Source organism: Sus scrofa, chromosome 9 (genome assembly GCF_054392235.1).
Source record: "Sus scrofa isolate SSC_HxYL_T2T_F1_AM1 chromosome 9, Sscrofa_HxYL_maternal_Yorkshire_Landrace_v2.0, whole genome shotgun sequence".
Lineage (NCBI taxonomy): Eukaryota > Metazoa > Chordata > Mammalia > Artiodactyla > Suidae > Sus > Sus scrofa.
The window spans coordinates 16,060,587-16,074,361 of NC_139391.1; the positions used below are offsets into that span (position 1 = coordinate 16,060,587).

The 13,775-nt window shown below is 39.0% G+C and overlaps 1 long non-coding RNA gene across 1 annotated transcript in view; it reads right to left on the reverse strand.

The window, feature by feature from the left end:
• Nucleotides 1–6,840: 6,840 nt before the first annotated feature.
• LOC110262273 (uncharacterized) overlaps nucleotides 6,841–13,775 on the reverse strand; it is a 60,688-nt gene continuing 53,753 nt past the window's right edge. Inside the window, exons 3-4 of the long non-coding RNA XR_002347101.2 lie at nucleotides 9,151–13,642; nucleotides 6,841–7,154 (exon numbers count right to left, since the gene is read on the reverse strand). This is a non-coding gene — a long non-coding RNA (uncharacterized LOC110262273). The remainder of the gene's footprint in view (nucleotides 7,155–9,150; nucleotides 13,643–13,775) is intronic.

Below are 13,775 nucleotides of genomic sequence, written 5' to 3' on the forward strand. Positions count from 1 at the left end.
AACCCCAAACAAGATGAGATAATCCCAGTTTTAGGTTGAACAAATGGAAAGATTAGCAGAAAATACCTAGATGTAAGTGATAAAGCAAAGAGAAATCAGACTAACTAAAAAGAATATTAATGATTTTACATGTAAAAGTCAAATTTTGTGTCCATAAATTCCTTTCAAAATAACCCACTGCACCCAAGAATAAAATGTAAATATTACTTTCATGACTTTAACATAAACTTTAACATAGTTTCCTTCTTCTCTCCACTATGACCCCCTCCTCTTTTCTCTCTCCTTCTCTTCCTCTCCCCCTGCTCTCTGTCCTTCTCATTCTTCTCCAGCCACACTGCCATTCTTACTCTTACTTTTTTTTTTTTTTTTTTTTGTCTTTTTGCCTTTTCTAGGGCCACTCCTGTAGGGTATGGAGGTTCCCAGGCTAGGGGTCTAATCAGAGCTGTAGCTGCCAGCCTAGGCCAGAGCCACAGCAATGCAGGATCTGAGCCGAGTCTGCAATCCACACCACAGTTCACGGCAATGCTGGATCCTTAACCCACTGAGCAAGGCAGGCCAGGGATTGAACCCGCAACCTCATGGTTCCCAGTCGGATTCATTAACCACTGAGCCACGATGGAAACTCCCTGCTATTCCTACTCTTTTTCAAACATTACAGGCTCATTTCTACCCTAGGATCAAGGCAGTATCTGTTCCTACTGCATGGAATTACTCCTTACTGTAATTTTTATATGGCTGGCTTTAAAAAAAAAACTTTCAGAAATAAGTTCAATGCATGTGAGAATTTTCATGATCACTTCATCAAGAATAGACAGTCACAGTCTCTCATCTCTTGCTGAATCTTGATATTTCAACATGATTTTTGTATTTACCTGATAATTTTGCCTAAGTATATATTATTGTCATTTATGAGTTTTCTCATTGACCCCCTTCTCCTCATTACCCTCTGCCAAATAAAATGTTGGCTTCATAGGGACATTACTTTCTTATTATTTTCTTTGCTTTTTAGGGCTGCACCCAGGGCATATGGCAGTTCCCAGGCTAGGGGTCAAATTGGAATTACAGCTGCCAGCCTGTACCACAGCCACAGCAATGTGGGATCTAAGCCATGTTGCAGCCTACATCACAGCTCACGCAACGCCAAATACTTAACCCACTGAGTGAGGCCAGGGATCAAATCTGCATCCTCATGGATACTAGTCAGATTTGTTTCTGCTGTAGTACAACAGGAACTGTGGGACATTATCTTCTTTTACCTTGTTTTCCTCTTATATTACAGAATCAAGAATAATTTCTTTATAAATTATTTAAACATTAAAAAAGGGTCTCAAAGGAAAAAACACTCCCAACAATTCTATGAATAAACTATAGGATATCAGAATATTTTTGACTCTGATAGTCTTTAAGTAGGTGACATTTTAAAATCAACTTTTAATTTTAGAATAGTTTGATTTATGAAAAAATTACCATTGAGAAAATAATTCCCATGTACTCCCACCTAGTTTCTGCAATTGTTAACATCTTATACTAGAGTAGCAATTTGTCACAACTAAATAACCAACACATTACTAACTAAATAACCAATACATTACACACAACTAAATAACCAATGCATTACTATTAACTAAAGTCCATACTTCATTTATGGTCACTTAATTTGGACCTAATGTCCTTTTTCTGCTCCACACCATGTTGAATATACTTGTCACATCTTCTTTGGATGGATCTCTGTGACAGTTAAATATCCCCAACCCCCTTCTTCGTTTTGGCTACCCCCAAGCATTTTAAAATTCCTGGGTCAGGGACTGAACCAGCACCACAGCAGCGACCTGAGCCACTGCAGTGACAATGCCAGATCCTTAACAGCTGCACCACCAGGGAACTTCCAGACTCCGTCTTTTTTGATAACCTTGAAAGTTTTGAAGCTTACTGGTTTGTAGAATGTCCTTCAAGAAGAATTTTCTCATATTCTTCCCATGATTAGACTGAGATCTAAGTTTTTGTGAAGAAGATCACAGAGGTAAAGACCATTCTCATAATTTGTCAAAGGCATATGCCATCAACAAGACTTCTCATTACTGATGTTGACTTTCAGAGACTGAATTCAGCAGTATTTTTCTTAGTGTTCCCATTGAAATCTTTTTCCCCTATCAGCATAGTACTTCTTGGAAGCAGGTCACTATTCATGGCTCACACTTTGGAAGTGGGAGTTATGCTCCACCTCAAGGGGCAAGCATGTACATGCATTATCTGGAACCCTGTTTATGACAGATTTGTCTATTTTTCTCCATTTATGTTTTTTTCCAATCATTTGCCAAGTCATTTTTTATCACTTGTATTTATTTTATACTTTATAATAGAGTTCATACACTATTAATTTTGTTGTTCAAATTGTTCCAGTTTTGGCCACTGAGAGTTCTTTCAGTAGGCATGTTGTTTACTCTTTCTATTGGAATTTCTAACCAATTAATCATAGTTGTTAGAAATTTCCAGCCTGGTTATTCCAAAATCTTCATCGTATCTGAGTCAGATTGGATGATTTTTTTCTTTCAAACTTTTTTAACAGTCATTGTGTGTTTCAATTTATTACTGGAACCTGAACATAGTATTTGAAATAATAGAAACTGAAATAGGTACATCTTTATTGTCACGTTTTTATGTGTATCTGGGCTGTGTGTATTTTTTATGTGTGCTGGGCTGTGTGTAGTTTTTACTATAGCTCTAGGGTCTAGAAGCTTCAAATTCCTCCAGAATCCTTGCCTTTTTGTTTGGGTTTGTTGTTGTTGTTTTAATTGTCCCCACTGTTGCCTGTGGCTTGAGAACTCCTTGAACACTCTGCACTTACAGCCCTGTGAGCTTTAATGCTGTTACTATCCTGGAGCTCTTTCCATGGTTCGAAGAGCCAGGAGAGGTATGGTGCTCTGTAATCATATGATTGAATCTCAGTTTGTTAGAGGGTCTGTGTACCTGGACAGTGATCTTAATAAGTATATCTTAGTTTCTACTTTTTCTTCTTAGGTAAGACAAGGAGACTAGAGGGGCCTGGAGATCAGGAAATGGCAATTTCTTGGTCAGATAAGGTTCTGACAAGTATCTTTCATATTGAGAGTTTGTCTTTGTTATGGAGAAGGCTCTAGTACTTAACAGAGGTTACTTTACCCCTGCCTGTGTCAGAGCCTCAAGGGTACCATTTTTGGCATTTCACTCCAAGAATCAGGTAAGGTTTTTGGAGATTAAAAACTATGAACTCCTAAGGGCCAACCTGAGACTGAGCTCTCCCCCGCCCCCCAAGAGTTTCTCACTCTTACATCAATCCACACTCAGCCTCCAGCAATTTGTCAAAATGACTATTTCAATGTGCCCACAACTTTAGGACTATAACAACCCCACTGCCAGAGTTGCTCCAGGTTTTTGCTCCCAACCCTCCAACCCCATCTTTAGCAGCACTGTCCTTGCTCAACATCTGCTCACCCACCTCCCCTTTAGCAAGAATTGAGATAAATCTTTAAGTTACAGTGTCCAGAGATAAGAAAGGAAGCTACAAACAAACTAACAAAAACCATGTGGAACCAGCTGGGACCAAGATGGTACGAATCTGGAATGTGACCTCCAACAGACCTTGAGTCTCCTTATATCCTTATTTCACCTCATCAACATATTAAATGACACACCTACAAGCACCCAGAACTAGACATTAAGGACCAAAGAAGAAACTAAAAAGGGGTGACACCCTTAGAAGAAGCCCTGCCCCCTCACTGGCAGACTACTGCATTTGCCTCCCCATCATTAGCCTCACTCCTACCCCTTATCTCTATTCTTTAAAATTAAATTCCTCTCACCAGGTGGGCAAAAGTTGATCTGTGAACTTAGCTCAGGTTTCACCATTCTTCGGCCACCAAAGCACATTCTATGGCTTGTGCTGTGTCGATCTTAGCTTGGTTTTATTATCTGCCTATTCGAATGAAAAATCTCTCCTGTGCGGAGGCAGAGAGACTGGCCTTGGTAGGGCCTGAGTGGGGTCCAAGTGAATTCGGTAACAACCCTACTCTAGGTCGACTGATCTCAGCTGCACTTCTGCATCTGCCCATCTCCAGATTTTCCTTGTGGTTTGTCTTGGTGATCTTAGTTATCCAACAGATACAAAAAAAGATTAATTTTCAGTTTGTTCACTTTCTGTTTTCTTCCCTATGTTGTAAGAACAGGAATGACAATTTCCAAAAACTGTATTTTGGAGTTGAAATCAGAAGTCTTGACTATGTTTTGTAAGTTTTATTTATTTCTTTTTTTTTTTTCAATTTTCTACTGCAGAGCAAAGTGACCCAGTCACACATACATATATACATTCTTTTTCTCACATTACCCTCCAACATGCTCCATCACAAGTGATTAGATACAGTTCCCAGTGCTATACAGCAGGATCTCATTTCTTATCCACTCCAAATGCAATAGTTTGCATCTATTAACCCCAGATTCCTAGTCTCCTCCCTTAAAGGAGACATTCGGAAGACTGGTGCTGCTGGAGTTGGGAGTGATGCCATACCCCCATCTGGGATCTGGTTTCAGAATTGTGTGCAATTCAAGCTTTTCCCACTGAATTACAGCGTTTTTGTTTGTTTTAATACATAAGTCTGTGGGTGTTTAGCAATGCTACTCTATCCTACACCTTCCGGGGACCATGAGGAAATTTTTCGCATATATTCACTAAGAGAAACTGACGGTGTTTCTGGATAAAAAGCCCATATTAGTACAGGGGACCCCTATACTTTGGTTGCAGGACTTTCTTACTGTCACGATAGTCCACAAGCAGTTTGCAGAAATTCATTAGAAATTACCATTGATGTTTTGCTCCAGGAGATCTTGGTTACGTTAGCTACGTGAGTTCCCAATCTCCACCTGTCTTACCAGAGTTCAGGGCGTCAGTCTGCCTTTTGCCCTCACCTCTCCATTGCATCCAAGAAAAGCCACTGATACTCAGTTTTTCAATCTCTGTTGTTGTTGTAATGTTGGGAGTGAGGACTGCTTAGCACTTTACACGTTAGAACTAAAACTAGAATTTTAAGGCTGACTTTTCAATCTGGTTCTTGGTCACTTGAGTGTTGGAGTGCCTTCCATATGGTTAACTTTAGGCATGATACGCTGTTTTTTTGTACTTTACACTCCATTTTTATGTACATCAATAATATTTTGTCATTCTTGGCTCAGTTACTTCAGGATTTGCTTATTCTATCATTTCCTACTCAACAGGAAATTTTAATCTAATGTATAATTGATAGTATGATTTCATCAAAGTCTGTAGCAAATTTTACAGATGGGAAAATTTAAGACCTAGAAAGATTTAGTAATTTTCCAAGATTACTTAACTAATTTATGACTTGACTTAAAAAAATATGGTACTTAATTTTCTTAAAAACCTCACCATGTAAACTATGTCTTCAAGAATAGATTATAAATTGATTACTGTTAATTTACTGGGATCTTTCACAATATATTCATTAAGATTTGAGTTCATTAAAGTTTATAGGTAATTAATAGAAAACCTGAGCAAAGCAGCATAAGGAAATCCAGGTTTGTATCTCAAAAAACAATAAGTCTGGATATAGGCAATACAGTGGCTCAAATGCGCTATGAGGGACTCAAATTCTCCAGCTGTTATCTGCCAGTCTTAGCATTTCGGTATATCCCCAAATTAGTGAATAACCTGGTCCTTTAATGGTCTTTGAGTTTTACGAGTTACACATAATGGAAGGAAATGGTGAAGAGCAAAAAGTGAGACTGCATTTTTTTTTTTTTTTTTTTATGGCTGCATCCATGGCATATGGAAGTTCCTGGGCCAGGGATTGAACCCAAGCCACAGCTACAGTGGATCCTTTAATCCAGTGTGCTAGGCCAGGGATGGAACCCACACCTCCACAGCAACCAGACTGCTGCTGCAGTTGGATTCTTAACCAACTGCACCATGGCAGGAACTTGAGACTGCATCTTTTAATTCATGTGATTTTTGTTCTCATGGGTCAAAAGAAGTAAGATGACATCTTAGAAACACAAGAGAGAGTAAAAAGCCAAATAATTTGATTTCTAGCTATTGCAGCAGTGGGAGGCAAGGGAGACAGGTATTGAGCCAACAACTTCCACATTTTATTAAAGGTGTCTAGAAATGCACTGTTTCTATTTTAACTTAACCTTTACTATATGATTTCTTCACGAAGTGATATTATGTTGTTGTCCCTCAGCTTCGAACTCATCTCTATTCTTCTATCTGTGGTACTAAAGCTGAGCTTCTGCAAATCACATTTTCCTTTTGCCAGCTGGCTCCCTCTTTGTCTTTGTCAATGGGGAAGCGCTAGAGGGAGAATGGGAGGCCAGAGAGGAGGGCTCTGCTGCTTTCTGTTTTGCTTCGTATTAGTGTTGATCCAGTTGTCCTTTACTCTGGCGGCAACACCCGGATCCATTTTGCAGCATGATTTTTCCTCCACATTGCAGAACCAGCCTCATCACGCTTTTTCACAGATGCCAGAGCAACAGCTGGCTGATGCCCAGCTCAGGAGGCGCCTATATAAAAGATGCTATGGCTCTAGCACCAGGACAACCATCTCCCCTACCCCCTGCCAACCCCACAGCCTGTAGCTTGGAATCCCAACTCTGTAGGAACCCTACTCTAAATCTCTAAATTCTAATACTCCTCGTCTCCTTCTTTGATCCCTGACTCTGCTTTCAGTAGTTACTCCTTCTGTGTTAATATTCTTCTTGGAGTTCTCGTCGTGGCTCGGCAGTTAACGAACCCGACTAGTATCCACGAGGAGTGTGTTCAATCGCTGGCCTCGCTCAGTGGATTAGGGATACGGTGTTGTTATGAGCTGTGGTGTAGGTCACAGATGCAGTTTGGATTCCGAGTTGCTGTGGCTCTGGTGTAGGCCAGCAGCTACAGCTATGACTGGACTCCCAGCCTGGGAACCTCCATGTACCACAGGTACAGCCCTAAAAAGACCAAAAAAAAAAAAATTTCTCTTTTTTCTCGCCCAGTTCTCCAATCCCTGTAAATAATTATTTATATTAAATTATCTCTTTTATATTAAATTTCTATCTATCACAGAAATCCTAACTGATATAAAAACTGACACCAGAAGGACCCCCGGGCCCATTCAATCAATGATGGGCTTTTTCCCTAAGGACTCAACCCCAAAACTCCTTGAACTGATTAATAAATTCAGCAAAGTGGCAGGATATAAGATTAACATTCAGAAGTCAGTTGCATTTCTGTATACCAGCAATGAAACATTAGAAAAGGAATACAAAAAAATGATACCTTTTAAAATTGTACCTCACAAAATCAAATACCTCGGAATACACCTAACCAAAGAGGTAAAGGACCTATATGCCAAGAAGTATAAAACTTTAATCAAAGAAATCAAAGAAGATGTAAAGAAATGGAAAGATATTCCATGTTCCTGGATTGGAAAAATCAATATTGTGAAAATGGCCATCCTACCCAAAGCAATCTACAGATTCAATGCAATCCCTATCAAATTACCCAGGACATTTTGCACAGAACTAGAACAAACAATCCAAACATTTATATGGAACCACAAAAGACCCAGAATCGCCAAAGCAATCCTGAGAAACAAAAACCAAGCAGGAGGCATAACTCTCCCAGACTTCAAGAAATACTACAAAGCCACAGTCATCAAGACAGTGTGGTACTGGTATCAAAACAGACAGACAGACCAATGGAACAGAATAGAGAATCCGGAAATAAACCCTGACACCTATGGTCAATTAATCTTTGACAAGGGAGGCAAGAACATAAAATGGGAAAAGGAAAGTCTATTCAGCAAGCATTGCTGGGAAACCTGGACAGCTGCATGCAAAGCAATGAAACTAGAACACACCCTCACACCATGCACAAAAATAAACTCAAAATGGCTTAAAGACTTAAATATACGACAGGACACCATCAAACTCCTAGAAGAAAACATAGGCAAAACACTCTCTGACATCAACATCATGAATATTTTCTCAGGGCAGTCTCCCAAAGCAATAGAAATTAGAGCAAAAATAAACCCATGGGACCTCATCAAACTGAAAAGCTTTTGCACAGCAAAGGAAACCCAAAAGAAAACAAAAAGACAACTTACAGAATGGGAGAAAATAGTTTCAAATGATGCAACGGACAAGAGCTTAATCTCTAGAATATATAAGCAACTTATACAACTCAACAGCAAAAAAACCAATCAATCAATGGAAAAATGGGCAAAAGACCTGAATAGACATTTCTCCAAAGAAGATATACAGATGGCCAACAAATACATGAAAAAATGCTCAACATCGCTGATTATAAGAGAAATGCAAATCAAAACTACCATGAGATACCACCTCACACCAGTCAGAATGGCCATCATTAATAAATCCACAAATAACAAGTGCTGGAGGGGCTGTGGAGAAAAGGGAACCCTCCTGCACTGCTGGTGGGAATGTAAACTGGTACAGCCACTATGGAGAACAGTCTGGAGATACCTTAGAAATCTATACATAGAACTTCCATATGATCCCACAATCCCACTCTTGGGCATCTATCCGGACAAAGCTCTACTTAAAAGAGACACATGCACCCGCATGTTCATTGCAGCACTATTCACAATAGCCAGGACATGGAAACAAGCCAAATGTCCATCGACAGAGGATTGGATTCGGAAGATGTGGTATATATACACAATGGAATACTATTCAGCCATAAAAAAGGATGACATAATGCCATTTGCAGCAACATGGATGGAACTAGAGAATCTCATACTGAGTGAAATGAGCCAGAAAGACAAAGACAAATACCATATGATATCACTTATAACTGGAATCTAATATCCAGCACAAATGAACATCTCCTCAGAAGAGAAAATCATGGACTTGGAGAAGAGACTTGTGGTTGCCTGATGGGAGGGGGAGGGAGTGGGAGGGATCGGGAGCTTGGGCTTATCAGACACAACCTAGAATAGATTTACAAGGAGATCCCGCTGAATAGCATTGAGAACTATGTCTAGATACTCATGTTGCAACAGAAGAAATAGTGGGGGAAAAACTGTAATTGTAATGTATACATGGAAGGATAACCTGACCCCCTTGCTGTACAGTGTGAAAATAAAAAAAAAAATGATGGGCTTTTTGTGATTGGTCTGTTTCCTTGGACTTAAAGGGAAATTGAGTTTTTGAAAATGGGAAGTAGGATGAGCGGCATCCATGTCATGCGATGGCATCAGAATTAATTACATCATCATCTAAGGTTGACAGTGATAATGTCCTTACTGAAACCAGTTCCTTGAGGGACCAAGACGCTATTATGCTATTAACTACCTTGGCAGCAATGACTATAAGGGCAGCAGAATAAGATACTGCTATGGACTACACTAAAACTATAATGGAAAAAATAAAAAGAGTAAGCTCATGTCTTTAAACTCTCAGCTTAAGTCTTGGTCAGGAAACTAGAAAGGTTCTATGGTGGTCTTAAGGGGATCTCTTAGTTTTAGAGCTTCAAAGCTGATCTCACCAAAATTATAATTATGTGTTATGTAAGTTGATTTCTATGATGGATGCTGTGATGTACCACCCAAACTTCCTTTAGGAATGAAGACCTGATTCCCCAAGCTGCTCTGAGTGCTAGAGGCGGGACCATGGCCATATCATTCTCTTGAAGAATACCTTGACTAAAGAAAAATGCCTTTCCCAAGGCCATACCCATTCCAGAGACTCTCCGCATCTCCAGTGACTGACACTGTTACATAAAGACCAGGTCCTCTCATTTCCACTTGGTATAATACTGAAGAGGTATCTCACACCAAAGCTCCTCAGAGGTTATCCAGGTCCAGTCTTGTTTCTTTTCACTCCCTTCCACAAATGCTGATGTCACAAGCATTTTCTAATAACAACTGAACTGCAATCTTCAGCTGAAACTTTGCTTCCCATGGAATGCAACCTGTGACCAGTTCATAGCCTCACCAATCCCCTAATGTGAAAATCAAGGCAATAAGGAATTGACTAGGAAAGTACTGAAATTTGGAATAAGAACATCTAGATGAACTTAGATAAAACCCTCGAGCCTCCCTTCTAAGTAGAAGCATACCACCCTCTCGTGTCTGAGTCTATCCATCTTCTCTTCCTTGGACATCTTATAATAACCCAACCTGGGGTGGTTATCTAGTAAGGATGTACCCAGCATCTTGAAGACTCAACATAATCAGTTCCTGCCACCAGATTCTCATTAAGAGTCAGATTTAAATACATTCTAGGGGGAAAAACAATACAAAGCCTAACTCTAGAAGAAGTACTTTATATTTGAAAATAGTTAAAATATTTCTTTTACAATATGTTGTCATAAAATATATGGTACAAAACACACTGGCTACGTGTGGGGATAGATGCTAGGAGTCCAAGTAAAATAGAATATTTACAACAAATTGGACCAAATTTGTTCATGATTTTACTTATCAGAGATTCTGGGTTGTTTGTGCTTGATTATGTAGCTGGAAGTTTAAAAATGTATATGATCAATTGAGTGAAATTAGAATTCGATAGTGAGTAACCCACATCTAATGAAGCTGAGATACTAGAAATTCCTGTCATAATGTCAAGGATAGAATCCAAAAGTTTTGGAAGATGGGGATATTTGAGTTAATTCATTATAGATGAACTATACAGCCTTACCTCCTGCCATTTATATGCTCCAAGAAGGTTTGGAGACTGTTTCCTTCATTAAAGAATTAAGAGATAACTAATGAGGGAGCATTAATATCCCAGAGAAGGGTGCTGAGAGCTACCTCTGTAGACTGGACAGGACAGCAGGAGATGCTACCATAGAGACATTATCCTTGATGCCACTGGTGCTGATGAGCTTTTAGAAAAGCAAAGACTCGGTGTCAGTGAGTATCTCAGTGCTATTGACACAGTTGTCACATTTATCATAATGGGCAGCAGAGACAAAGTAGTAACCAGAATGTCTTGACACATTGAGATATTTAGCAGTAACTAACCAACTACCATGTCCCTAGGAATGAAAAAATGGGCAATTTTTTAAAAGTATTACTTGATGTATATACTAATTTCTCATTGCTCCTTTAACAAATTACTACAAATTTAGTGACTTTAAGCAACACATATGTACTATAATACAGCCATTGAGGTCAGAAGTCCTAAAACCAAGGTTTGGCAGGGCTGCATTTCTTATAAAGGCTCTAAAGAATAATCTGTTTCCTGCCTCTTCCTGTTTCTACAGATCAGCTGTAACAGGGATCATGGACCCTTTCTCCATCTTCAAAGCCAGCAGCATAGATGCTTCAAATACCTCTTTTTCTTTTTCTCTCGCTCTTCCTTGCTTTCTCTCTACTTCTATCGCTGACCTCTGCCTCCATCATCACATCGTATTTCCCACTGCTTCCATGTCACATGTCCTTCTTTTGACTGTGTCCCATTGCCTTCTTTTATAAGGACCCTATGATTACATAGGATTTGTGGATTTACCTGGATATTACAGAATAATTTGTCCATCTGAACAGTCTTAACCTAATCTAATCACACATGCAAAGTCCTTTTTGCCATGTAAGCTAATATATCCATTGGTTCAAGAGATTAGGACATGGGAATTTTGTAGGAAGAGCGTTATTTAGTCAACCAGAGTCAATATACAGACTTATGTCTGTCCCACCTGCAAAATACATTTACCTCATCCCAATATTCCTTCAAGTCTCAACAGCATCAACTCCAAGTTCAAAATCTCATCTAAGTATCATGAACTCAAAGGTCTCAAATTTCATCAATTAAAACACTGAAATCAGGTAGAGGTGAGACTCTGAGTATTACCCAACCTCAGGCAAAATTCTTCTCCATCTGCAGAGCTGTAAAGCTAGAAAAATTATCTGTTCCAAAGAGAAAGGCTAGGCAGACCAACGGCAAAAATTTTAAAAATTTCTGTTTAAAGAGGGAAAAGAGAGAAGGCCAAAAGTCATCGTCATACTCAAGCAATTTTGAAATCCACCTGGACAAACTCCATTAGGTTTCAAGGTCTGGGAACAGTCTTTTTTGGATCAGGACTCCTCCATCTGAGTCAATGGCTTCGATTTCAGAGTCCTCTTTCCTATTTAAAGAAGGATACTACATGTTGGAAGCTGAGTACCTTCATCAGTCTGTTTACTGACTGTAGAATTTTGTGAGTCTCATGTCCTTCTTTCATTTTATTTTCCCTTTATCCCTTTCTGTTTAAGCTGGTGGTGTTACTGCTGTTCGCAGATTCTTAAGAACTCTGTGAGTCTCCCATATATGTCATGGGATTCATTCCATCAGACACAAGGCTCCTCCACAGATCGTTCCTGGATAATTTTATCTCTATTTCTGGCTTCTGCCAAGATAGCTTTGGGGATCCCTGAATCACATACCTAATCTCTTTAAAAAGCCCTTTCTGTGATTGAATGCTTTGACCTATTGATTCTTCTGAGGCACTAGCAAAGGATTTTTCATCCACACCCTTGGCTTTCTCTACAGAACACACTTTTCTAATAGTGCATCTTTTAATTTTACTATTTTTGCAATCTGTATAGGCTAAGAATTTCCCAAATCATCAAGCTCTGGTTCTTTATCACTTACGAATTATTCCCTCAATTTATCTCTGATTTTACTATAAATACTGAGAATAATCTAGAACATTTCTTCAATATTTTACATGTAAATCTTCTTAGATAAATATTCAAGGTAATCACTGACATGTTTTGCTTTTCACATAACTGAAGCGCACAATTCTGCTAAGCTTTATGCTACTATACAATAAAAAACTTCCTTCCTCCAGTTCTAACAACATGGTCCCCATTTACGTCTGAATGTCTATATTTCAACCAACAGTCTGTTAATGATGATTGAGACCTGCCACAATACATATGGCCCCAACAATTCAGCCTGATGGCCAAAATGGAGATTTTTGGCTTTTAACTCAGGTTACAGACCATACTACCTTACTTGAAGGCCAGAATCCACTGAGTAAAGCCCCTCAAAAATGTTGCAACTTCGTATTTTAAATCTTCCCCCAGGAATTCTCCAAAGGAAACTGCAGCCATTTACTGAGGTATTGTGACTGGGTACTGAGGAACAGAATAATTTAAACTGATACTAAATTGACAAATCCTTGCAAATCCAAGATGCCGCCACGGTCCACCAGTCGACATGTAGTCTTCAGGCAGTCAGGTGATAAACAGAGTTTCATGGGTAAATTTAAATCAGTGGGTCCACAGATTCATCCTGTAGTTATTTCCTCAGTTGCTGAATATATAATTGAATTTCCATGTACCCTAGACTTTCCTCCCACTACAAGATGAAAATCTAATAAAAGATCCCACTTCTACTTGATATAATGAAGTCATAAGTCAGAGAGGTATCCAATTGCAAGAATAATGATAAAGAATTGATTTTTTTCAATACTATCAGTAACTTAATTTGGATATGAAATGAGATAGCTCTTTAAAAAGCACACTGAAAACCATAAATGCTGGTAGGAAGAAACACAGCTTCTATATCAAGGACCTTTTCACTGACCTTCAGTACAACAAGGAACATCATCGCAACAAAAGGATAATGGAGAATCCTCAGGAAAATCTTTCATTTTCAACTGGAGCAACTGTTGCAGAGAGAGGAAAAGGAAATTTTCTAAGATAAAATACCCTGTACACTGCAAAGCAAGGATTAAAAATATCATATTTTGATCTACCACCACGGAGGATCTATTCTTCATTACTGTCTCTCCAGAACTA